Source organism: Hordeum vulgare, chromosome 1H, assembly GCF_904849725.1.
Source record: "Hordeum vulgare subsp. vulgare chromosome 1H, MorexV3_pseudomolecules_assembly, whole genome shotgun sequence".
In the NCBI taxonomy this organism is placed as follows: domain Eukaryota; kingdom Viridiplantae; phylum Streptophyta; class Magnoliopsida; order Poales; family Poaceae; genus Hordeum; species Hordeum vulgare.
The window spans coordinates 111,697,029-111,722,869 of NC_058518.1; positions in this window are offsets into that span (position 1 = coordinate 111,697,029).

Genomic DNA, 25,841 nt, shown 5'->3' on the forward strand with positions numbered 1-25,841 from the left:
ATGCGTTTACTATATTGCTAGGGTGTAGCTTTAGTAGTAATAGCATAGATAGCATGACAAACTTGATGGCGGCACGATGATGGAGATCATGGTGTGGCGCCGGTGACGATGAAGATCCTGCTGGTGCTTTGGTAATGGAGATCAAGAAGCACAAGATCATGGCCATATCATGTCACTTATGAATTGCATGTGATGTTAATCCTTTTATGCACCTTATCTTGCTTAGAACGACAGTAGCATTATAAGGTGATCCCTCACTAAATTTCAAGATAAAATTGTGTTCTCCCCGACTGTGCACCGTTGCGACAGTTCATCATTTCGAGACACCACGTGATGATCGGGTGTGATAGACTCAACATTCACATACAACGAGTGCAAAACAGTTGCACAGGCGGAACACTCAGGTTAAACTTGACGAGCCTAGCATGTGCAGACATGGCCTCGGAACACAAGAGACCGAAAGGTCGAGCATGAATTGTATAGTTGATATGATTAACATAGAGATGTTTACCACTGAAACTACACTCAACTCGCGTGATGGTCGGACTAGAGTTAGTGAATTTGGATCATGCCACACTCAAGTAACTAAAGGCGTGTCTATTTGAGTGGGAGTTTATTAGTAATTTGATTAGCTAAACTCTAATTATCTTGAACATAGTTTAAGTCCACTTTGCAATATTTTATGTTGTAGATCAATGGCTCACGCGGTAGAAACCCTGAATTTCAATACGTTCCTAGAGAAAGCTAAGCTAAAATATGATGGTAGCAACTTTGTAGACTGGGCTCGTAATGTAAGGCTCATCCTACAAGCTAGGAAAAAGAGTTATGTCCTTGATGCAGCGCTAGGAGATGAACCACCCGCTACGTCTGATCAAGATGTTTTGAACACTTGGCAAGCACGTAAGGAGGACTACTCAGTAGTTCAATGTGCAATCTTGTATGGCTTAGAACCGGGACTTCAACGATGAATTGAACGTCATGGAACATATGAAATGTTCCAGGAGTTGAAGTTTATCTTTCAGAAGAATGCCCGGATCGAGAGGTATCAGACCTCCAATAAATTCTATGCTTGCAAAATGGAGGAGAATTCGTTTGTCAATGAACATGTGCTCAAAATGTCTGGGTAGTCAAACCGTCTAGCTGAGCTGGGGATTGAACTCCCACAAGAGGCTATCACTGACATAATTCTTCAATCATTGCCACCTAGCTACAAGAGCTTTGTGTTGAACTATAACATGCAAGGGATGAATAAGTCACCCGGCGAGTTATTCGCGATGCTGAAAGTCGCAGAGTCAGAACTCCCGAAAGAACATCAAGTGTTGATGGTGAATAAGACCACTGGTTTCAAGAAAAGCGGCAAAGGCAAGAAGGATAACTCCAAGAAGAGCGGCAAACCTGTTGCTCCTCCGACGAAGAAACCCAAGGCTGGACCTAAGCCGGAAACTGAGTGCTATTATTGCAAGGGGATGGGTCACTAGAAGTGCAGTTGCCCCAAGTATTTGGCTGATAAGAAGGCGGCCAATGCCAAGCCAGGTATATGTGATATACATATTACTGATGTGTACCTAACCAACTCTCGTAGTAGTGACTTGGTATTTGATACCGTTTCTGTTGCTCATATTTGCAACTCGAAGCAGGAACTGCGGAATAAACGAAGGCTGGCAAAGGATGAGGTGATGATGCACGTGGGAAATAGTTCCAAGGTTGATGTAATCGCGTCGGCACAGTATCACTTCAGTTACTATCAGGATTGGTTATGAACTTAAATAATTGTTATTTAGTGTCTGCGTTAAGCATGAACGTTATATCTGGATCTTGTTTATTGCGAGACAGTTACTCATTTAAGTCAAAGAATAATGGTTGTTCTATTTTTACGAGTAATATCTTTTATGGTCATGCACCCAATATGAGGGGTCTGTTCATATTGAATCTTGATTGTGATGACACACATATACATAACATTGAGACCAAAAGATGTAGAGTTAACAATGATAGCGCCACCTTTTTGGGGCACTACCGCATAGATCATATTGGTGTAAAGCGCATGAAGAAACTCCATGCTGATGGGCTTTTGGAGTCACTTGATTTCGGATCACTTGACACGTGCGAACCATGCCTCATGGGCAAGATGACTAAGACTCCGTTCTTCGAAACAATAGTGTGCAAGTTACTTGTTGGAGATCATACATACTGATGTGTGTGGTCCAATGAGTGTGGAGGCGCGTGGCCGATATCATTATTTTCTCACCTTCACTGATGATTTGAGTAGGTATGGATATATCTACTTGATGAAGCACAAGTCTGAAATGTTTGAAAAGTTCAAGCAATTTCAGAGTGAAGTTGAAAATCATCGTAACAAGAAGATCAAGTTCCTACGATCTGATAGAGGGGGTGAATATCTGAGTTTCGAGTTTGGTGCTCAATTAAGAGAATGTGGAATCGTTTCACAGTTGACACCGTGTGGAACACCACAGCGTAACGGTGTGTCCGAACGTCGTAATCGTACTTTGTTAGATATTGGGCGATCTATGATGTCTCTTACCGATTTGCCATTATTGTTTTGGGGTTATGCATTATAGACAACTGCATTCACTTTAAATAGGGCACCATCAAAATCCGTTGAGACGACACCATATGAACTATGGCATGGAAAGAGGCCAAAGTTATCGTTTCTTAAAGTTTGGGGATGTGATGCTTATGTCAAAAAGCTTCAGCCTGAAAAGCTGGAACCCAAAGCGGAAAAGTGCGTCTTCATAGGTTACCCAAAAGAGATAGTTGGGTACACCTTCTACCTCAGATCCGAGGGTAAAGTGTTTGTTGCTAAGAACGGAGCTTTTCTTGAGAAGGAGTTTCTCTTGAAAGAATTAAGTGGGAGGAAGATAGAACTTGATGAGGTTGTGGAACCTCTGCTCCCTCTAGATGGTGGCGTAGGGCAGAGAGAAGTCTCTGTCGGGGCAACACCGCTTGAGGAGGAAGCTAATGATGATGATCATGAAGCATCGGATCAAGTTACTATCGGACCTTGCAGGTCGACAAGATCACGTACTGCTCTCGAGTGGTACGGGAATCCTGTCTTATCTATCATGTTGTTAGACAACAATGAGCCTACGAATTATGAAGAAGCAATGGTGGGCCCGGATTCCAACAGACGGTTAGAGGCTATGAAGTCTGAGATAGGATCTATGTATGAAAACAAAGTGTGGACTTTGGAAGTATTACCTAAAGGTCGTAAGGCTATTCAGAACAAATGGATCTTTAAGAAAAAGACGGACGCACACGATAATGTGACCGTTTATAAAGCTCGACTTGTTGCAAAGGGTTTTTCACAAGTTCAAGGAGTTGACTACGATGAGACATTCTCACCAGTAGCGATGCTTAAGTCCATCCGAATCATGTTAGCAATAGCTGCATTTTTCGATTATGAAATCTGGCACATGGATGTCAAAACGGCATTCCTTAATGGTTTTCTTAAGGAAGAGTTGTATATGATGCAACCCGAAGGTTTTGTCGATCCAAAGAATGCTAACAAAGTTTGCAAGCTCCAGCGATCCATTTATGGACTAGTGCAAGCATCTCGGAGTAGGAATAAGCGCTTTGATGAGGTGATTAAGGCATTTGTGTTTATATAAGTTGTTGGAGAATCTTGTATTTACAAGAAAGTGAGTGGGAGCTCTGTAGCGTTTCTCATATTATATATGGATGACATATTGCTGATTGGAAACAATGTGGAGTTTTTAGAGAGCGTAAAGGATTACTTGAACAAATGTTTTTCAATGAAAGACCTAGGAGAAGCTGCTTACATATTAGGTATTAAGATCTATAGAGATAGGTTGAGGCGCCTAATAGGACTTTCACAAAGCACATACCTTGATAAAGTTTTCAAGAAGTTCAAAATGGAGCAATCAAAGAAGGGGTTCTTGCCAGTGTTACAAGGTATAAAGTTGAGTAAGACTCAGTGTCAAGTAACTGCAGAAGATAGAGAAAAGATGAGTACTGTCCCCTATGCTTCAGCCATAGGTTCTATCATGTTTGCAATGTTGTGCACAAGACCGGACGTCATCCTGGCCATAAGTATGGAAGGTAGGTTTCAAAGTGATCCAGGAGTGGAACACTGGGCGGCGGTCAAGAATATTCTGAAGTACCTGAAAAGGACTAAGGAAATGTTTCTCGATTATGGAGGTGACGAAGAGCTCATCGTAAAGGGTTACGTCGATGCAAGCTTTGACACTGATCCGGATGACTCTAAGTCTCAAACCAGATACGTATTTATTCTCAATAGGGGTGCGGTAAGCTCGTCCAGTTCCAAGCAAAGCGTCATAGTAGATTCTACATGTGAAGCGGAGTACATGGCTACCTCGGAGGCAGCTAAGGAGGGTGTGTGGATGAAGCAGTTCATGACGGATCTTGGAGTTGTGCCGAGCGCACTAAATCCAATAACTCTGTTCTGTGACAACACTGGTGCCATTGCTCGAGCAAAGGAACCCAGGTTTCACAAGAAGACCAGACACATCAAACGATGCTTCAACCTCATCTGCAACTATGTCGAGGGAGGGGACGTAAATATTTGCAAAGTGCACACGGATCTGAATGTTGCATATCCGCTGACTAAACCTCTTCCATGAGTGAAGCATGATCAACACCAGAACTGTATGGGTGTTAGATTCATTCCAATGAAAATCGCATAGCGATGTGAGACTAGATTATTGACTCTAGTGCAAGTGGGAGACTGTTGGAAATATGCCCTAGAGGCAATGATAAAATAGTTATTATTATATTTCCTGTTTCAAGATAATCGTTTATTATCCATGCTATAATTGTATGGAATGAAAACATAAATGCATGTGATCGCGTCACTTTGTTGTTATTGTTTTTTGTGTGTCAAGTATTCATTCCTATGACCATGAGATCATGTAACTCACTGACACCAGAGGAATACCTTGTGTGTATCAAACGTCGCAACGTTACTGGGTGACTATAAAGGTGCTCTATAGGTATCTCCGAAGGTGTCCATTGAGTTAGCATGGATCAAGACTCGGATTTGTCACTCCGTGTGACGGAGAGGTGTCTCGGGGCCCACTCGGTAATACAACATCACATATAAGCCTTGCAAGCATTGTGGCTAATGTGTTAGTCACGGGATCTTGTATTACGGAATGAGTAAAGAGACTTGATGTTAGGGAGATTGAAATAGGTATAGGGATACAGACGATCAAATCTCGGGAAAGTAACATACCGAAGGACAAGGGAAATGATATACGGGATTATGTGAATTCTTGGCACAGAGGTTCAACCGATAAGATCATCGTAGGATATTTAGGATCCAATATGGATATCCAGGTCCCGTTGTTGGATATTGACCGGGGAGTGCCTCACGTCATGTCTACATAGTTCTCGTACCCGCAGGGTCTACACACTTGAGGTTCGGTGGCGTTTCTGTATAGTTGAGTTATAGGTGTTGGTGACCGAAGGTTGTTCGGAGTCCCAGATGAGATCACAGATGTCACGAGGGTTTCCGAAATGGTCCGTAAACGAAGATTGATATATAGGATTGTTTCATTTGGCCTCCGAAAAGATTTTGGGTATTATTGGCAGTGTACCGGGAGTGACGAATGGGTTCCGGGTTTTTACCGGGAGGGGCCCACCTACCCGGGAGTGAACCTAATAGCCCAAGGGTGGCCCACCAGACCTTAGTGGTCTGGTGAGGCCAGCCCAAGTGGGCTATTTCGGCGACGAGGAAAAAATCAAGGAGAAAAAAAAGGAAAGAAAGAAAAAAAGAGGTGGTGGGATGGAAGGAAGGGACTCCTCCCTCCAAGCCAACTTGGAGGAGGATCGCTCCTCTCTCTCGGCCAACGCCCTAAAGCAAAGCCCCACCCCTTGGATCCTCCTATATATACTTGAGGTTTAGGGCTTTTGAGACACAACTTTAAGACGTGCAACCCTTAACCTCTACTTCGTAGTTCTTCCTCTAGATCGATTTTCTACGGAGGTCGAGCGGAGCCCTGAAGGAATAGATCATCACCATCACTATCGCGCCGTCACACTGCCGGAGAACTCATCTACTTCCCCATCTCTCTTGCTGGATCAAGAAGGCAGAGATTGTCATCGAGCTGTACGTGTGCTGAACGAGGAGGTGTCGTACGTTCGGCGCTAGATCGGAACGGATCGTGGGACGACGGTGATTTCAATCACGAAGCTATTCCACTACATCAACCGCGTTTGTTAACGCTTCCCGCTTAGCGATCTACAAGGGTATGTGGATCATATCTCCCTTCGTAGATGAACATCACCATGATAGGTCTTCGTGTGCATAGGAAATTTTCTGTTTCCCATGCAACGTTCCCCAACATATAGTGCTCGGAGTTGGTGGAGGAGGCGCCCGGGGCCCCCACTAGCTACCATGCCGCACAAGGGGCCCTAGGCATACCATGGTGCCTAGTGGGCTGCCTGGGCCTCCTCTGGTGATCATCCTTGGCTTCCAAGTTTCCTTCTGGTCAAAAAAAAATCTCCGTAAAATTTCGTGGCATTTGGACTTCATCTAATATTGATTTTCCGCGAACGAAGAAGTAGCAAAAAACAGCAATTGTCACTAGGCACTATGTTAATAGGTTAGTCCTGAAAAATTATATAAAGTTGCTATAAAATAAACATAAAACATCTAATATTGATAATATGACAAGATGGAACAATCAAAAATTATAGATACATTGGAGTCGTATGAGCATCCCCAAGCTTAATTATTGTTCGTCCTCGATGATGTAAATGATGAAAACAAAAAAAATTATGTGGACTGCTGCCTCGCATGTTCATCATATTCCTTTTGCTTTTTAGCATGGACATATGGACTTGTAGATGATTCAAAACAATACTCTATAGTTTGACATAAAAATTTGATACTCAAGCATATCAACAAGATACCAAGTCTTTCAAAATATCAATTCTAAAGAATGCTATCCCTAGCCCATCATGCTCCATCATTGATCCGTTCATGCAACACACCCAAATATTAAGTACATCCAATGCTCAAGTACGATAATGGTGTTCCTCGGTTGGTGCTTTATAAGAAAAGATGGAGACCCAAATTCAAAAATAAAAATTGCATAAAGTTGATAGATAGGGCCTTCGCATAGGGAAGCAGGGATTTGTAGAGGTGCCAGAGCTCAAAGTGAAAATATTAGAGACAAAATATATTGGGTGGTATGTTTTTTCTGTCAACGAAATCGACTAAGAATTTCTAATATCGTCCATGCTAAACAAATTATAGGTGGTTCCCAAATTGATAATAAAATTTATTCCTTTTTCCACCATTCTTTCACACTCCGCGGCTAGTGGCATCCACGTGTACCGTCCATACCAACACTTTGCAAGGAAATTATTATTTGACAACATAAAATATATTTTCATTGCAATTTGGGACTGGGCATCCCTATTACCGCCATACTCTCATGCAATGACAAGTGAATAAACACTCATCTTGAGAATAACCTATTTAACATGGATGATATCGGCCACCCCTCGCCGCTTCATGAGCGGTATGGGAACACAAAAGAAAATTTATTTTGAACATTAGAATTAGCATTTGCAAATTTACTTAGAACGACATTGAAATACCGCATAAAGGTAGGTATGGTGGACTCATTTGGCACAACTTTGGGTTGAGGATTTGGATGCACAAGCAGTATTCCTGCTTAGTACAAGTGAAGGCTAGCAAATAGATTGAGAAGAGCTAAACCCAGGAATAAAAATCATCATAAGTGAACATTAAACATAACTAACACCGAATAATGCAACACAAGTAGGATGTAATTTCATATCATAATTATTGACTTCGTGTGCATGCATAGCGAATCACAAATTTTAACACCAATATTCTTACTAAGGCATAATTAGTCATCAACATACTCACATATCACTATCTTCATATCGCAAGACTATAGCAAAGAATAAAGTTTAATATCCAATGATCTTCATGAGATCTTTTATTATATCTCCCACGGATATTTATCACTTTGGGACTAACTTCATTTAGAGCAAATTGCCATTGCATTTAACAAGTTCTCGAACAAATATAAGTGAAGAATGAGAGCACAAGTTTCTTTAAAATTTTCAACTCCCAAAATAATATAAGTGAAGCAAGAGAGGATTTCTTCAAAATTTTACTACTCTCAAAATAATCTAAGTGAAGCATGAGAGCAAATGTGTTCAAAATAACAGCATCACCGTGCTCAAAAGAAATAAGTGAAGCGCTAGAGCAATTCCATGGCTCTAAAAAATTTAAGTGAAGCATAAAGAGCGATTCTAACAAATCATAGAATAATTTGGCTCTCTCAAATGGATGTGTCCAGCATGGTTTATTATGATAAACTAACAAGCAAAGAAATCAAAGACACATATAATACAAGACGCTTCAAGCAAAACTCATGATATGTGACGAATAAAAATATAGCTCCAAGTAAAATTACAGATGATTGTGAGAAGAAAGAGAGGATGACTTCCGGGGCATCCCTAAGCTTACTTGCTTGGTACTCTTTGGATATTATCTTGGGGTGCCATGGGGCGTCCCCAAGCTTAGGCTTTTATCACTCCGTATTCCATCATCCATTGGGATCTCACCCAAAACATGAAAAGTTCAATCACATAAAACTCAACAAAACTTTCATGAGATCCGTTATTATAAGAAAACAAAATTTTACTTTAGGTGATATTGAAAACCTATTCCAATTTTATTTCTGCATTATAACTATTGTATTTTAACCCCTGTTCAAGAATTCATTCAATTAACGAGTTAACTTGCCATTCAATCCCTACTCATGGGGTGCTACCTCTTGAGCTTGCGTTGGTTTTTACCTTGAAGAGGCAAGGGTGATGCAGCACAGTTGGAGTAAGTATTTCCCTCAGTTTGAGAACCAAGGTATCAATCCAGTAGGAGTATCAAGGAAAGTTACCAATGTACCTGCGCAAAAACAAACACACTTGCACCCAATGCTATAAAGGGGTTGTCAATCCCTTCATGATTAATTGCAAGGTGAGATCTGAAGGTGGAAAGTGCAACAAAGTAAAAGTGTAGAGCTGAATATATGATGTGAAGTAGACCCGGGGGGCCATAGTGTTCACTAGAGGCTTCTCTCATGATAGAAGTATTACGGTGGGTGAACGAATTACTGTCGAGCAATTGATAGAACCGCGCAAAGTCATGATGATATCTAAGGCAATGATCATACATATAGGCATCACGTTCGAGACAAGTAGACCGATACTGACTGCATCTACTACTATTACTCCACACATCGACCGCTATCCAGCATGCATCTAGTGTATTGAGTTCACAACAAAGAGAGTAACGCCTTAAGCAAGATGACATGATGTAGAGGGATAAATTCATGCAATAGATATAAACCCCATCTTTTTACCCTTGATGGCAACAACACGATGCATGCCTCGCTACCCCTTCTGTCACTGGGTGAGGACACCGCACGGTATGAACCCAAAACCAAGCACTTCTACCATTGCAAGAATTATAGATCAAGTTGGCCAAACGATACCCACAACTCGAAAAGAATGACAAGGATACGAAATCATGCATATAAGAGATCATAGGAAACTCAAATAATATTCATAGATAATCTGATCATAAATCCACAATTCATCGGATCTCGACAAAAACACCGCAAAAGAAGGTTACATCGGATAGATCTCCATGAAGATCATGGAGAACTTTGTATTGAAGATCCTTTGTGTTGCGGTCGGGATCGCGCGATGGTTTATACCTACCAACCCTTCCTCTAGGAGTATGCGTTGAATGCTTTGTTTCGATTACTAATAAAACTTTTGCAACAAGTATATGAGTTCTTCATGACTATTGTTGAGTCCATGGTTTAAATGCACTTTCACCTTCCACCATCACTATCTTCTTTAGTGCCGTGCAACTTTCGCCGGTGCACAAAACCCACCATTAGCCTCCCTCAAAACAGCCACCATACCTACCTACTATGGCTTTTTCAAAGTCATTCCAAGATATATTGCCATGCAACTACACCATGACATGTGCCACCACGTCTACATTGCCATTGCACGATCATAATTAGCTAGCATGATGTTTCCATTTATGTCTATGCCACGCTAGATCATTGTCACGGTACACTATCGAAGGCATTTCATATAGAGTCATCGTTGCTCTAAGTTTTGAGTTGTAAGTGTGATGATCATCATTGATGGAGCATTGTCCCATGTGAGGAAATAAAAGAGGCCAAAGATCCCACCAAAAAAAGAGGCCAAAGAGCCCATCCAAAAAAATGAGAGAAAAAGAGAGAAGGGACAATGCTACCACCTTTCCACACTTGTGCATATTAACAACTATGATCTTCATGATTGAGAGTCTCTCATTTTGTCACCACCATATAGCTAGTGGGAAATTTTCATTATATAACTTGGCTTGTATATTCCAATGATAGGCTTCCTCAAAATTGCCTTAGGTCTTCGTGAGCAAGCAAGTTGGATGCACACCCACCAGTTTTCTTTAAGAGCTTTCACATACTCATAAGCTCTAGTGCATCATTTGTATGGCAATCCCTACTCATTCACATTGATATCTATTGATGAGCATCTCCACAGCTCATTGATATGCCTAGTTAATGTGACCATCTTCTCCTTGTTTTTCTTGCAACCTCCACCACACTCCACACCACTTATAGTGCTAAAACCATGGCTCACGCTCATGTATTGCGTGAGAGTTGAAAAGGTTTGAGAAAGTAAAGGTGTGAAAGCAATTACTTGGCCTATATCGGGGTTGTGCATGATTTAAATTCGTTGTGCAATGATGATAGAGCATAGCCAGACTATAAGATTTTGTAGGGATAACTTTCTTTTGGCCTTGTTATTTTGAAAGTTCATGATTACTTTGCTAGTTTGCTTGAAGTATTATTGTTTCGACGTCAATAGCAAACTATTGTTTTGAATCTAATGGATCTGAACATTCACGTCACATAAGAGGAGTTACAAAGGACATCTATGCTAGGTAGCATGAAAGCATCAAAAATTCATTCTTTATCACTTCCCAACTCGAGGACGAGCAGCAGTTAAGCTTGGGGATGCTTGATACGTCTCAAACGTATCTATAATTTTTGATGGTTTCACGCTGTTATCTTGTTAACTTTGGATGTTTTGTGTACCTTTTATATCTTTTTTGGGACTAACTTATTAACTTAGTAAGAAGCGCCAGTTCCTATTTTTTCTATGTTTTTGACTCTTTTCAGATCTGATTTTGGAACGGAGTCCAAACAGAATAAAATCCCCAAAATGATTCTTTCCAGAACGGAAGAAGATCAGGAGGCTTGAGGGCCAAGCAAGTGGGCCCACACGGAGCCCACAAGCCCTGTTGCCGCGGCCAGGAGGGAGGCCGCGACAACCAAGCTTGTGGCCTCCCTGGCGCTCCCCTGGCCTAGGTCTTTGGCCTATATATTCCCTAAAAATCCAGAAAAAATCAGGGCGTCCAGGAAAACACTTTTTCTCCGCCGCAAGTTTCCGTTTCGGCGAGATCTCATCTGGAGACCCATCGCGGTGCCCTGCCGGACGGGACTTTGGAGTTGGAGGGCTTCTTCATCAACATAATCGCCACTCCAATGCCTCATGAGTAGTTCACTTAAGACCTACAGGTCCATAGTTAGTAGCTAGATGGCTTCTTCTATCTCTTGGATATTCAATACAAAGTTCTCCATGATCTTCATGGAGATCTATCCGATGTAATCCCCTTTGGCGGTGTGTTTGTCGAGATCCGATGAATTGTGGATTTGTGATCTGAATATCTATGATATATATTTGAGTCTTTGCTGATTTCTTATATGCATGATTTGATATCCTTGTAAGTCTCTCCGGGTCTTGGGTTTTGTTTGGCCAACTAGATCTATGATTCTTGCAATGGGAGAAGTGCTTGGTTTTGGGTTCTTACCGTGTGGTGACCTTTCCGAGTGACAGTAGGGGTAGCAAGGCACACATTGTGTAGTTGCCATCAAGGGTAACTATCACACCCTGTTTTGGCTTCCCTGACTAATTAACTTATTTCAAAATTTAGGACCAATTAAAAAATTTGTGAAATACTTGTGATGCTTGAAGTGACTATTGTTCTCCTGTTTGCTTGAATGCATGTGATTGCTCCCCATTAACCTTCTCATTCCATGATTTCCTGCCTAATGATCATGCCATGTGTTTAGGATAAATATCTATTTTCACCAAATATTATTTTCACCAAAAAGCATTTCTTTGAATTTATCTTTCAAACCCCTGAGATGAGGTTTGTACTACAAGTCCTGAAATTAGGGAGTTTCTTTTGCACCAATTGTTTTATTTAAAACCATTATCAAAATGACTTTCAAAAACCAACATATTATTATTTTAAATGTATGTAAGACTCGACCGAAGTGGTCATTTATTGTATCAAACGGTATGTACGGATGTAAGAATCTATTATTCAGTATCTGTGTTCAGTGAGCATTGATCCTTGGGATCCCCACAGAGCTGGTATCAGAGCCATCCTGACTGTAGGAAGCCCTTAGTTAGCACGGACGTTAGTTAGGATAAAACTGCTTTCCGGACCCTTCAAAATATTTACTGAACTTATATATTTTCTCAACTCTCGTAAAACTTCAAAGAAATTGAAGGTTATGCTCTAGCCTTCCACTCTTATTTTCTCGACACTCCTCGTCTACTTTTCCAAAACTTGCTCATGGTCGCTAGAACCTTATGCCCTTGTGACCACGGGATAAATTGAAATCCTCGTGGGCAGCCCGGAAGGAAGTAACCTTTCCAGGAAAACACCTGCGCTGAAGGACAGAGAAGACAACTCTACGACCAGACGACACCAACAGAAGTACCTCTAAGAGGAACGAGGATATCGAGGCTTAGAAGATGGTGAAACCCTGGGGATTGTTCCAGAGTGATGCCACTTTCGCCTATGATAATATGGTCATAATATATGCAAACCTTGATCTGCATCACTAATAGAGCGACCCTGTCATTATAAGAAATTGTGTCGACCACCACCGGTGGATGAGAATCTTGCCATTTGGTCCGCCTCACCTTAGTGAGCAGGAAAACGGTTCTCTTCATCCCCCACTCTAGGTGTCGATATCGCAATTAGTATGATTGACAGATCAGAACTCTATCATGTCATGCAAATATCGGTGCATGAAGGTGTCCACCTGAGACTCTCGAAGCCTTGGAAGACAAGAAGACTCTGACAAGATCACGAAGACAAGGAAGACCCTGTCAGTGACAGCTATGAAGAACCACCTTCGTCAGCAACTTCCCAGACGAGAAGACAACCAGAGATTCCTTACAACTCAAGAAAATTGCTTCAGCAAGCGACAACAAGAGGCGTGACAACACCCTGAGAAGGTCCAGAAGACTTAGCGGACTCCTCTCCGGAGCAAGAAGCAAGCACGACTGTCGAGTCCCTGAACCTAGGATAGGAGTGTGTTTTCCCCTCGAGATTGGAAAACCACATCAGACCAGACTAACCTCCACAAGCCCTTCCGACTCAAATTTTTTGGTCACGTGTCTAGTACACGGACTTGCCAGAACACGTGTCGGTCCCCGATAAACCCCGCTAAGCATCGAGTTCTTAATGGAACGAGTGATCACCGTGAACAAGTATCCTTCCATCTCAAGATAGCACTGTAACCTTGATGCCATAAGAGGACCGATCTCCGATATGAGAGCTTTAGACTAAGATTGTTGTGATGATAATAGATGTCTTGAGGATATAGCTAGACTATTTTTGTGGATCGTGAGACCCTTATAAAGGTAGGTAAAATTGGTGGAACAAGTTAGTACAGTAGTATAACCTGCATAATCTGGAGTAAGATTGGATTTAGTAGGATGATTATGATCGTGAACCTTATTCTTGGTGGTATACATGACTTTAGCCAGTAGTTGGCATGGGTTGGAGATAATTACCATAATGACTTGGAGTATCAACTAGACTTCTTATTGGAGTTGAATCTTGGATTTAAATAGGTAATCTTAATAGAATATTGAGGATGACAGAAACTACATGGTTCGGAGTAATTTGGATTTAGCCTCATAATCTCGATCATGATACCATGTGTCTCGGTGGATATAAAGTACGTATACTTGGAGTTGTCAAATTGATTTACAACCTATGTAGTTTGGCCTTGGAGATTAGACGGCCATGATTATTGAAGTTGGTGGATATACTATGACGTAATTCTTACAGTATTATGTGAATATTGAGGACTCTAGAGGTTATGTAGAACCCAATCAATGTTGGATTTGTAGGACTGACACGTCAAGTGATGATTTATCGGATTGGTGGATCACTTGATCGGATTCATAGGAAGGGAACAAAATATTGGATTGGTCTACTACGTGTTTCCTTGATATAGTAGTGTAGTACCCTGTCCATTGGATGACTTAGGTGGAAAATTGGATTTGTTGTGCCTCAGATTCAATCGTGGTAGTTGTATGTCTCCCCAAGCTCCTTGCATAGTAATGCATGTACAGTTGGGGGCTACGCCATACTTGTAAGTGTTTGGGTTTAGTTCTTCCCTCAACCCGGGGTTGACTAGCTTGAGCGGTGTGGATTTGACCCACGTAGGATGATATCCTTGATGAGATGAGGTGATGTTGTCTCAAGTTAGCGGTCGAACTATTGGCATCTAGGAATGTACTTCGAGATAAGATGATAACTGTTCGCCCACATCCTGAGTTCCTCGAGACCCTAAAGCTTCGCTGAGCCACAACATGTACGGACTACGACCATAGAAGACGACCCTAAGTCGTTGAAATGTGGCCAGTACCCGGCCATAGCATGTCCCCGTTCTCCTCGCCTGACCCATGAGCACTGTGCTTATGTCATGTTTGGGAAGGTAGGTTGTCATCCTCACTGATGACATCCTTACTCACCCAGTAAGAGGAAGAACACCTTAGTCCTGTTTGGAGGAATCCCAAGAACGCTGATTGTTATACCTCTCGAGGGTGCCGTGATATCTCGAGAAGGTGGACTTCCTAAAGCAATCCCAAGACGACGGAAGTCTATCCTACTCAAGTCAAGACGAAGAACCATCGTGACGAGGAAGCCACGACAACAAGGATGAAGCAACAAAAGTCAACCACCGACCGTGCACCGACCACATCAACAATGTCAAGACCCTCGACGATTCAAGATGACGAAGCCCTTGGACAAGCGAAAGAATCAGACGACCTCTCCTTGGTCCAAATCAAGGACGAGAGTACTAGTGAGTCGTGGTGGAAACCTGCTAAAGGTGATTCCCGCTTGCCGAGTCGTAGACCTTGGGAATGGATGACTGGTCTATACTCTTGGGTAGCCAACTTATCCAGAAACCCTCGCAAACTCCCAAGATGGCGGGACCTGTTTGGGACCTGAGCCTCCTAGCTTACACTCATAGGTGAGACCCAGCCCGGACCTTCCACGAGAAACCTACAAAAACTATTACGACCATATCTTGACTGCCGAAAGGAAGTCAAGGACTTCCCCGTAAGCAGGAAGCTATACGTAGACTTGACCGTGCGCTCTAACACGAGACATCTCGATGTCACTAACCGGCATGCGAAACCCCAGGACCAGATCCTAGACACACTATCTTGCCACGTATTCTCACTTGGAATACACTCGCAAGCCAGAACCTTGCACGGACTTAGCTTACCAAGCCCTTGACCTCGGTCAAGCCTAACTTATTGCCAGAGCCTGCTCACGATCAGTCAAGGACGTGCGTACAATCGAAGTTGTATCATCAAGCACCTCAAGACCACGACAACAACATGGGGACATGAAGACTACCTCCGACTCAAGATTTTGTATCTCACCAACACCTAGCCTAGAAATCTCGGGGACGAGATTTTCTTAAGAGGGTAAGGTCTGTCACATCCCAATTTTTGGCTTTCCTGACTAACTAACTTATTTCAAAATTTAGGACCAATTAAATTTTTTGTGAATGCTTGTGATGCTTGTAGTGACTATTGTTTGTCTGTTTGTTTTGCATGTGATTGATCCCCATTAATTCTTGTCATTCTCTTAATCATCTTCTCATCCCATGATCTCCTGCCTAATGATCATGCCATGTGCTTAGGATAAATATCTGTTTTCACCAAATATTATTTTCACCAAAAAGCTTTTCTTTGAATTAAACTTTCAAACCCCTCAGATGAGGTTTGTACTACAAGTCCTCAGATTAGGGAATTTATATTGCATCAATACTTTTATTTAAAACCTATTATCAAAATGTATTCCAAAAATCATCATATTATTATTTTAAAAGTTATTTTATTATTTTATTTAAAAGCCTTTCTGTGAGGCCAGAAATGGTCTCCTATGAAGGAAAGTCATTTTTATTGCTTTCAAAATATTTAAGAAAATTTAGGGAAACTCAGTGGATATATTTATTCCATATTTATGAGTTTCAACACATGGTCATGTTCAAAATATTGGGCAAACCCCTTCAAAACCATTCCTGCCTATTTCAAGATTTTGGAATATTTCTATAAGAAATATTCTCAATAAATTCCAGTAAAATTCTAGCATGTCATCTATGATGTTCTTGATGATCTTGCCAAGTTCCATTTCAATCCAAGTTGATTTGACTCCCCTAATCACTCTAAAACCCTATCTGTCCAGAATCAAATTTGAGCAACTCTACGTTGTGAAGTGTCTCCAATTGTGCTCAAATTTGGTGGACATGTTCCAGTACTCCAATGAGGCATCCACACCAAGTGGTACATCAAGGAGAATAGAGGAACTTGTCCTAAAACCCTCAAAATCCTCTCTGTTGATTTCTGAATTTGACAAACTTTACATTATAAAGTTTGTCCAATTGACCTCAAACTTTTTGTGCATGCCTTAATGCTCAAATAATGCCCCTACACCAAATATTGGATTTGTTGGAATTCATTTGAATAGGGTTCTAAGCAGAAACCCATTTCTGCCCATTCCTAGGGTTTTCCAAGTCTACATTGGAAAACTTATCCAGCAAATCCCAAATTTGGTGTGCAAGCCTATTTTCATCTATTATTTGATCCTGTTAAGTTTCATAGCCATTGGAATCCATCTGGTAGCCTAACCACAGATCAAACACCTTGTGTGCACTCACTAATTTGGCTTCTATTGCCCCTTCCACTTTATTCCTTGAGCTCAACTTTCTACCATAGCCTCACATAGTTACATTTCACCTCCAGTAAGATTCCCATGGCCACTGGTCAATTATTGGAGAAGGTCCCTTTGTAACTTTCTCTCATTTTCACCCTTGGCAGCACTGTTTTACCCTTCTTTCCATTCTTCTGCTTAAGCTATCACTCCCAACTCTTTCCAGAGCATCTATTATATGCCAAGGCTTCATTTAGAGCAAAGATATGGCATGCTCATGTAGGAAAAATGAGCAGCACTTCTTCAAATAGATTTCTGGCTGGATCATGGCTTTGAACAGCAAGTAGTAGCTATCCTCCTTTGTTTGATCTGAAACTTTGCAATATTAAAGTCCTTCCATGCCTAGCACTGCCAGACATAATTTCTCTCCAAGGATCCCCACCTAAGACCCACTTTTATCAGCTATAAGTTTGTTGTTAGAAACTTAACATCAGTCAAAGCAAGTTCAAACCAGCCCCAGATGCTTCCAAACTCCTCCAGTGCATCGGGGCAAGCATGCCTTACATGGTTGACACCTTGGCCTGGCCAAGGGGTGCCCCAGGACACCAGGTGGGGTGGTGACCACCACCCTGGCATGCTGAAACGGTGCTCTACACCATTGGACTCTAGTTGCAGCTTGGGTCCAGCGAGGGGAGCGTGTCCCAGAGCGCCGCAGAGCATCCTTGACCCCCTACACGACGCTAGCAAGACTCCAAGGTGGCTCAGGGACGCGTGGCCGCCGTGCCCTGGGTGCACTAGAGAGCTCCAAAGAGCTCCCGAGCTCTCTCGACTCCTCCTCCCCCCACTTAGAGCCTCCCGAGCGCCCTAAGACTCCAGAACCCTCTCCCTCACTCCCTGGAATCCCTCGTGCTCCCCCTTTCCTCTCCTAAGTCTCCTCCCCTTCTCCATGGCCGGCATGGCCGAAGCTCCCGAAGAAATCCCCGCGCAAGCCTAGCCAATCCAGAGGGTTTCCTCTCACCCCTCCGCTCTCCGGTGGACCTCCCCACTGCCGCGCATCCCTCCCTCTGCGCCCCGCTCCTCCTTCGGCGCCGTGCGCCCGAGGCAATGGAGGCCGTCGGCCTCCCTCGTGGCCACCCTGCCGGCGTCGCTGCCGCCCCTCGCCGCTAGCGCGTGGGCACTGGTCGGGCGCGGCGCGGCCGCCCGAACCCGCCATTGTGCCGGGTCTCGTCGGGGATGGCCAGAGGAGCAGGTGCCGGCACGCCCTCGATCTCCCGCCTCTCCTCTGCGTGAGTTGGAGGAGGGAGACGAAGCTGGCGGGTAGGGCCCCTCGTCAGCCACTCTCCGGTCGGGCCCGCCCCTTTAAGTGGAAGCGCACCGCGCGGGCTACGTGTTCCAACTCCGCAAGCGTATTCCGGGACTGCGCCTCCTCCGTGGCCGCCCTCGCTGGTGGCGGAGCCACTGGGCCGGCCCATTGCCTGCCCAGCGCCGTGTGCGCTAGTTAGCCCGATAAGGGGGCTCTTTTTCTCCTTTTCCCTTTCACATAAATTTATTAATTCCCTTATAAAATCATTCTAACTCCGAATTCATTGATTCAAATTTCTGGAGGTTCCTAAATTCAAACTCTATCCACCCATGTGCTTTGCACATTTTTCCAAGATATGTTTCTGTGGTGTGTTAATTAAAATCCAAATCTGGATATTATTAACCCCACCTTTCAAAACTCCTAGAAGCTTCAAATCAACTCCAAATGGAATGATTCAAACTTCCAGAGACTTCTAAAGTCATTCTCCATTTTTAGAACCCTGGTCAACATTTTTGTGTGACTTACTTCTGTTGCAATAAATAAATAGCTCCCTATTGCTATTTATCCCACATTAGAAATTCCTAGTAAATTCATTTCAACTCCAAATCCAGTGAAACCACTTTCTAAATGTTTCTAAAATCCTTCTCTGTTAAATGGGTGCCTCCACTTATTTTTGACAGAAAGATTTCTATTGGCTCATTCAATGGCCACCTATTGCTCCTTTCACCTATTCAAAAATCCTTGATGATTCAAATCTCCTATGAGAAGCTTTAGGTATTTTTCTTATGACCAGAGAGGTCCAAGAAAAATAAAACTTCTATTTAGAGAACACTTTTATTCTGCTTGATGTGTTGCTTACTATGGTTATTTCAGACGTTAGTTGACGGTACACGGAGTATTCGGGGACGGAGCGGAAGACCTCGAAGACCCCGAGGACTTACATGAGCAAGGCAAGCAGCCTTTGACCATGACTTAAGCATATGAAATGATGCACGCTAGTATAGCAAGTACTTTTCGTTGCATGAGATCACATTGCCGGTTCATCATTGATGTGATGGTACCGAAGGCTTCATCGAAGCACTTGCATGATAGTAATGATATTCACATGGCTCCTCGGAGCACAAACATAATGAGCTGACCCTGCTATCTATGAGGATCATGCTATTGTCATGTTGATTAGTAAAGTTATAAGATCATTGCACTGAGCTTGACCCTACCCCGTGAGGGTCATGTTATTACCATGTTGACAAGTAAAGATAGAGCATATTATCACCAGCGTGATGATGAGTTAAATAAAGAGTTTATGGAAACCCCGTCGGGTGCCACTAATGCCCGAGGGTGATGATGAGTTGGTGATCAGTTTTGGTGAAGTGATGCACCGGTGTTTTGTGTGAGTATGGTTTTGGAAATGGGATTAGATTTATGATGTGTCGACCGTCCCAACCTTACCAGTACGACCACGATACCCCTTTATGGGACGGGGCTTTGTTGATTACTCTGGTCGGTACTAGCAAAGAGCCACATTACTAGTGGAGGGAATGATCGGTGTCACTCTTGTGATGGGGTCGTGCCAGGTAGGACGACTATGCCATTATTATGAGTTCCACTCACACCGTTGGTCCCTGCATGGTTGATACAGTCCAAAGTCGGTGCTCGTAAGACGTACAACATGTGGGCTGGGTACCAATCGAGTGGACCTCTTTGTCTAGTATCGTCAGGGGAAAGATGATGATCGGGTACTTACCTCGGGTATATGTGATATACCGCAAGTCGTGGATGACACGGAAGTTTCCCGTTTCTCGTGGTCCAGCATACTACCTCTGCAGAGTGTAAACTATTCGAATAGTCGTGTCCACGGTCAAGGACAGTTGGGTGGTGCTGCTTAAACTACGTCCAGCGTTTCCACATAAACCAAGAGTGTGTGTGTGTGTGTGGTGTTAAAAAGGTGTTGTTATGATAATCACAATAATATGACCAAGTTCGGTGACTTGGCATGTAGGGTAAACCCGGATGGTTTAGCCCTCATTAACACACTGAGGTTATGACAAGTCCGATGACTTGGCATATAGGGTGAACCCGGTGTGTTCAACCCTTAGCAGATATGTTGATATCTGTAATCTGTTCTTAAAAGAGTAATTCTTTAACTTGTTGCATATACCTGATCATTCCACTAAATTGCATTCCACTAAAGATGCATGTTACTGTTATTCTTCACTATCAATGTTCATATCATGGGCTGTGTGCGAGTACATTCAAAGTACTCACTGGCTTGCCACTGGTTATGTCATTGACCAGGTGTGAAAGATAGGATATGGTGAAGATTAACTCGGTGACGTTCTCACGAGCTAGGACGCTTCCCAGTCAGAATGCCTGTAGGTTAAGGCCGATGGCATGGGTTCACGCTTTCAACCAATAATTCCTCTATTGGTCTAGTTTGGTGCTTTGGCCTTTAAGGCCCTATGTATGTAAGACTCGACCGAAGTGGTCATTTATTGTATCAAATGGTATGTACGGATGTAAGACTCTATTATTCAGTATCTGTGTTCAGTGAGCGTTGATCCTTGGGATCACTGGGCACGGCGATCTTGACTTACCAGTCGGGGTCCCCACAACGCTTCAAGCAAAACTCATGATATGTGACGAATAAAAATATAGCTCCAAGAAAAATTACTGATGATTGTTAGAAGAAAGAGAGGATGCCTTCCGGGGCATCCCCAAGCTTACTTGCTTGGTACTCTTTGGATATTATCTGGGGCTGCCATGGGGCATCCCCAAGCTTAGGCTTTTATCACTCTGTATTCCATCATCCATTGGGATCTCACCCAAAACTTGAAAAGTTCAATCACATAAAACTCAACAAAACTTTCATGAGATCCATTATTATAAGAAAACAAAATTTTACTTTAGGTGATATTGAAAACCTATTCCAATTTTATTTCTGCATTATAACTATTGTATTTTAACCCCTGTTCAAGGATTCATTCAATTAACGAGTTAACTTGCCATTCAATCCCTACTCGTGGGGTGCTACCTCTTGAGCTTGCGTTGGTTTTTACCTTGAAGAGGCAAGGATGATGCAGCATAGTAGGAGTAAGTATTTCCCTCAGTTTGAGAACCAAGGTATCAATCCAGTAGGAGTATCAAGGCAAGTTACCAATGTACCTGCGCAAGAACAAACAAACTTGCACCCAACGCTATAAAGGGGTTGTCAATCCCTTCATGATTAATTGCAAGGTGAGATCTGAAGGTGGAAAGTGAAATAGACTAAAAGTGTAGAGCTGAAAATATGATGTGAAGTAGACCCGGGGGGCCATAGTGTTCACTAGAGGCTTCTCTCATGATAGAAGTATTACGGTGGGTGAACGAATTACTGTCGAGCAATTGATAGAACCGCGCAAAGTCATGATGATATCTAAGGCAATGATCATACATATAGGCATCACGTCCGAGACAAGTAGACCGATACTGACTGCATCTACTACTATTACTCCACACATCGACCGCTATCCAGCATGCATCTAGTGTATGGAGTTCATAACAAAGAGAGTAACGCCTTAAGCAAGATGACATGATGTAGAGGGATAAATTCATGCAATAGATATAAACCCCATCTCTTTACCCTTGATGGCAACAACACGATGCATGCCTCGCTACCCCTTCTGTCACTGGTTGAGAACACCGCACGGAATGAACCCAAAACCAAGCACTTCTACCACTGCAAGAATTATAGATCAAGTTGGCCAAACGATACCCACAACTCGAAGAGAATGACAAGGATACGAAATCATGCATATAAGAGATCATAGGAAACTCAAATAATATTCACAGATAATCTGATCATAAATCCACAATTCATCAGATCTCGACAAACACACCGCAAAAGAAGATTACATCGGATAGATCTCCATGAAGATCATGGAGAAGTTTGTATTGAAGATCCAAGAGAGAGAAGAAGCCATCTAGCTACTAGCTATGGACCCGAAGGTATGTGGTGAACTACTCACGCCTCATTGGAGAGGCAATGGTGTTGATGAAGAAGCCCTCCGTGTCTAAATCCCCCCTCCGGCAGGGCACCAGAACGGTCCCCAGATGGGATCTTGCGGAGACAGAAGCTTGCGGCGGCGGAAAAGTATTTTCGTGGCTCTCTCTGGCAGTTTTGGATTTTTAGGGAATTTATAGGCGGAAGAAGTAGGGCAAAGGAGCCACGGGGGCCCACAGGCCTGGTAGGCGCCCCCCCAGGCCGTGGCTAGGGGGTTGTGGCCTCCCCCGGGGTCCTTTGCCTTGGTTCTCAAGTTCCCTGCGTATTTTCTGTTACGGAGAAAATCATTCTGAAGATTTTATTACGTTTGGACTCCGTTTAATATTCTCCTCTGAAAAGGGTCAAAAACATGGAAAAAATAGGAACTGGCACTTGGCACTGAGTTAATAGGTTAGTTCCAAAAAAGATATAAAATAGCATATTCATGCATACAAAACATCCAAAGTTGACAAGATAATAGCATGGAACCATCAAAAATTGTAGATATGTTGGAGACGTATCATAGGGTCACCAAGTAGCCGATTAACTCATAAATCGCCCGATTAATGGATTAAATGACCAATTAACTTGCCGATTAGCCTATTAATCCCCTACTCACCAGCCAACCGAGGAGTTACCAGTTAAAGATTTTATCAACAATGATTTTAACTTTACCATGGCTTATACCCCCTGATACACACCATAGAATCATCAAAACAAAGCACATAACGCAAAGAAAACAAAATATGTCAAAAACATAAGAGTCTTTAAAGACTCGAATTTTACTCATGTTATGTAACTCCAAAAATTCTGAAAACTTAGGACAACGTAGGGAATTTGTATATCAATTTTGTGTAAAAATATTTAGACACGTTTGACTCTTCTATAATTTTAGGATATTTTCTACTAGACGCTAAAGTTTCCGTTTTTCAATAGGATTAACGCAAGAAACAATCTACATGATCCCAAAGGCTTTACTTGGCACAAAAACTAAATAGAACATAAAAACACAATCTTAACATTAGCATAATTGGGCACACACTGATGAATAGAAACCAAAAGTGAAAAATAAATTTTATTCATTGGGTTGCCACCCAACAAGCGCTATCGTTTTACGCCACTAGCTAGGCATAGAGCATAGTTTCATGTAATGTCATCTTTAGTGATTGATCCATAGGTTGCCCTCATGACTGATTCATATGGTAATTTAATATTAGTTCTAGGGAAGTTTTCCATGCATTTTCTTAGTGGAAACTGGAATTTCATATTCCCTTCTTTCATATCAATCACGGCCCCTATAGTACGCAAGAACGGTCTACCAAGAATTATTGGACAAGATGGATTGCAATCAATATCAAGACAATAAAATCTATGGGCACATAATTTCTATTTTCAAGAATAAGAACATCATTAATTCTTCACATAGGCCTTTTAATAGTAGAATCCGCCAAGTGCAAATTGAGAGAACGTTTTTCAATGTTGGTAGGACCAAGCACATCACAAAGAGATTTCGGAATTGTGGAAGCGCTAGCACCCAAATCACATAAAGCATAGCACTTAAAATTCTTAATCTTGATCTTAATGGTGGGTTCTCATTCATCATATAATTTTCTAGGAATTGAAATATCTAATTCTAACTTTTCTTCCAAAGCTTTTATTACCGCATCTGAAATATGTTTAGTGAAAGCTTTGTTTTGTTCATAGGCATTGGGTGATTTATCATAGATTGCAGCATAGAAATACACTCAATCAAAGAGCAACAAAAAAATAAACTATTTGCAATCTGAAATAGTGGGTGCGTTACTAGCTAAAGTTTTGACCGTTTCAATCCCACTTTTATCAATTTTTTCAGCAAGATTCTCACCCTCCGAACCATGGGAACGCCTTCTAGCTAAAGTTGAATCTTCTTCGGTTCCCTCATCATTAATTTTAACATTAATCAACAAGGAATCAATAGAAGCAATGCCAATAATTTTAATTTCTTCATCCTTTTTCTCTTCTAAAGATTCTATTTTAACTGCCATTTGATTCACTAATGTAGCATGCGCATAAGATATCTTGCCTAGGAAAATTTTGGTAAGAGCATATTGAGATTGGAGATTGGCAACTTGTTTACTAACATTATCAAGTTGTTTTGTTATAACATCAAGCAAAACGGAATGTTCCTTAAGTTCTTCGCTAAATTTTTAGTTTTGCTCAAACTGCATAGTCATGTAATCCTTGGTACTCTTCTCAATATCAACAAAATGTTGGGACATGGAACATCATAATACCTCCTTTGAGACATAATGTCTAGACAAAGAAGAACACAAGCAATCAAGAGATCCAGCAAGAAAATGGCAAATGAAAAGAAGGCGAATGAAAAGGAATTTTTTTGTAAAGTAGGGGAGAGGAAAACAAGAGGCAAATGGCAAATAATGTAATTGCAAGGAGATGAGAGTTTGTGTGTAGGAACCTGATAGATTTGGACTTCATCTTCCCCGACATTGGTGCCATAAATCTTGACTCCCCATTGATTTGTGTTGGTTTCCCTCCAAGCTTAAAGGGCCATGTAGCACAACGACAGCAAGTATTTCCCTCAGTTATGAAACCAAGGTATCAATCCAGTAGGAAGATCCGTAAGACTATGTAAAGGGTACCCGCACCCAAATAACAAATCCACGCAACCCAACGCGTGTAGGGGTTGTCAATCCCTCGTAGATAAAGTAAAAGATAGATTGATAGATGCAAATAAGGTGATAGCAAATAAAATGTAGCAAGGTATCTTTGGGTTTTTTGATAATGTAGATATGAAAATAAAATAGCAAATAAAATGGAAACGTGAATAACAAAATAGAGATTGCAAATAGATGATGTGAAATAGACCCGGGGGCATAGGTTTCACTAGTGGCTTCTCTCGAGAAAATAGCAAACGGTGGGCAGGCAAATTACTATTGGGCAACTGATAGAACAAAGAATAATTATGACGATATCCAAGACAATGATCATGTATAATAGGTATCACGTCCAAGAAAAGTAGACCGTCTACTGTGTGCATCTACTTCTATTACTCCACACATCGACAGCTATCAAGCATGCATCTAGCGTATTGAATTCATGGATAAATGGAGTAATGCCTTAAGAACATTGAGATGTTGTAGAGAATATCTATTCATGTAGGAATAGACCCCCATCGTTTTATGCTTGATAGCAACGATACATGTATGTCATGTATCTTTATGTCATTGAGATTGAGCACCTCAAGACCAAACCATCACAAAGAACATCTTCCCATTGCAAGATAAAATATCAAGTTGGCGAGACAAAAACCAAATATTGGAAAAGAAATACGAGGCTATAATAATCAAGCATGAATATAATTTCATATATCTGATCATAAACTCACAATTCATCACATCCCAGCAAACACA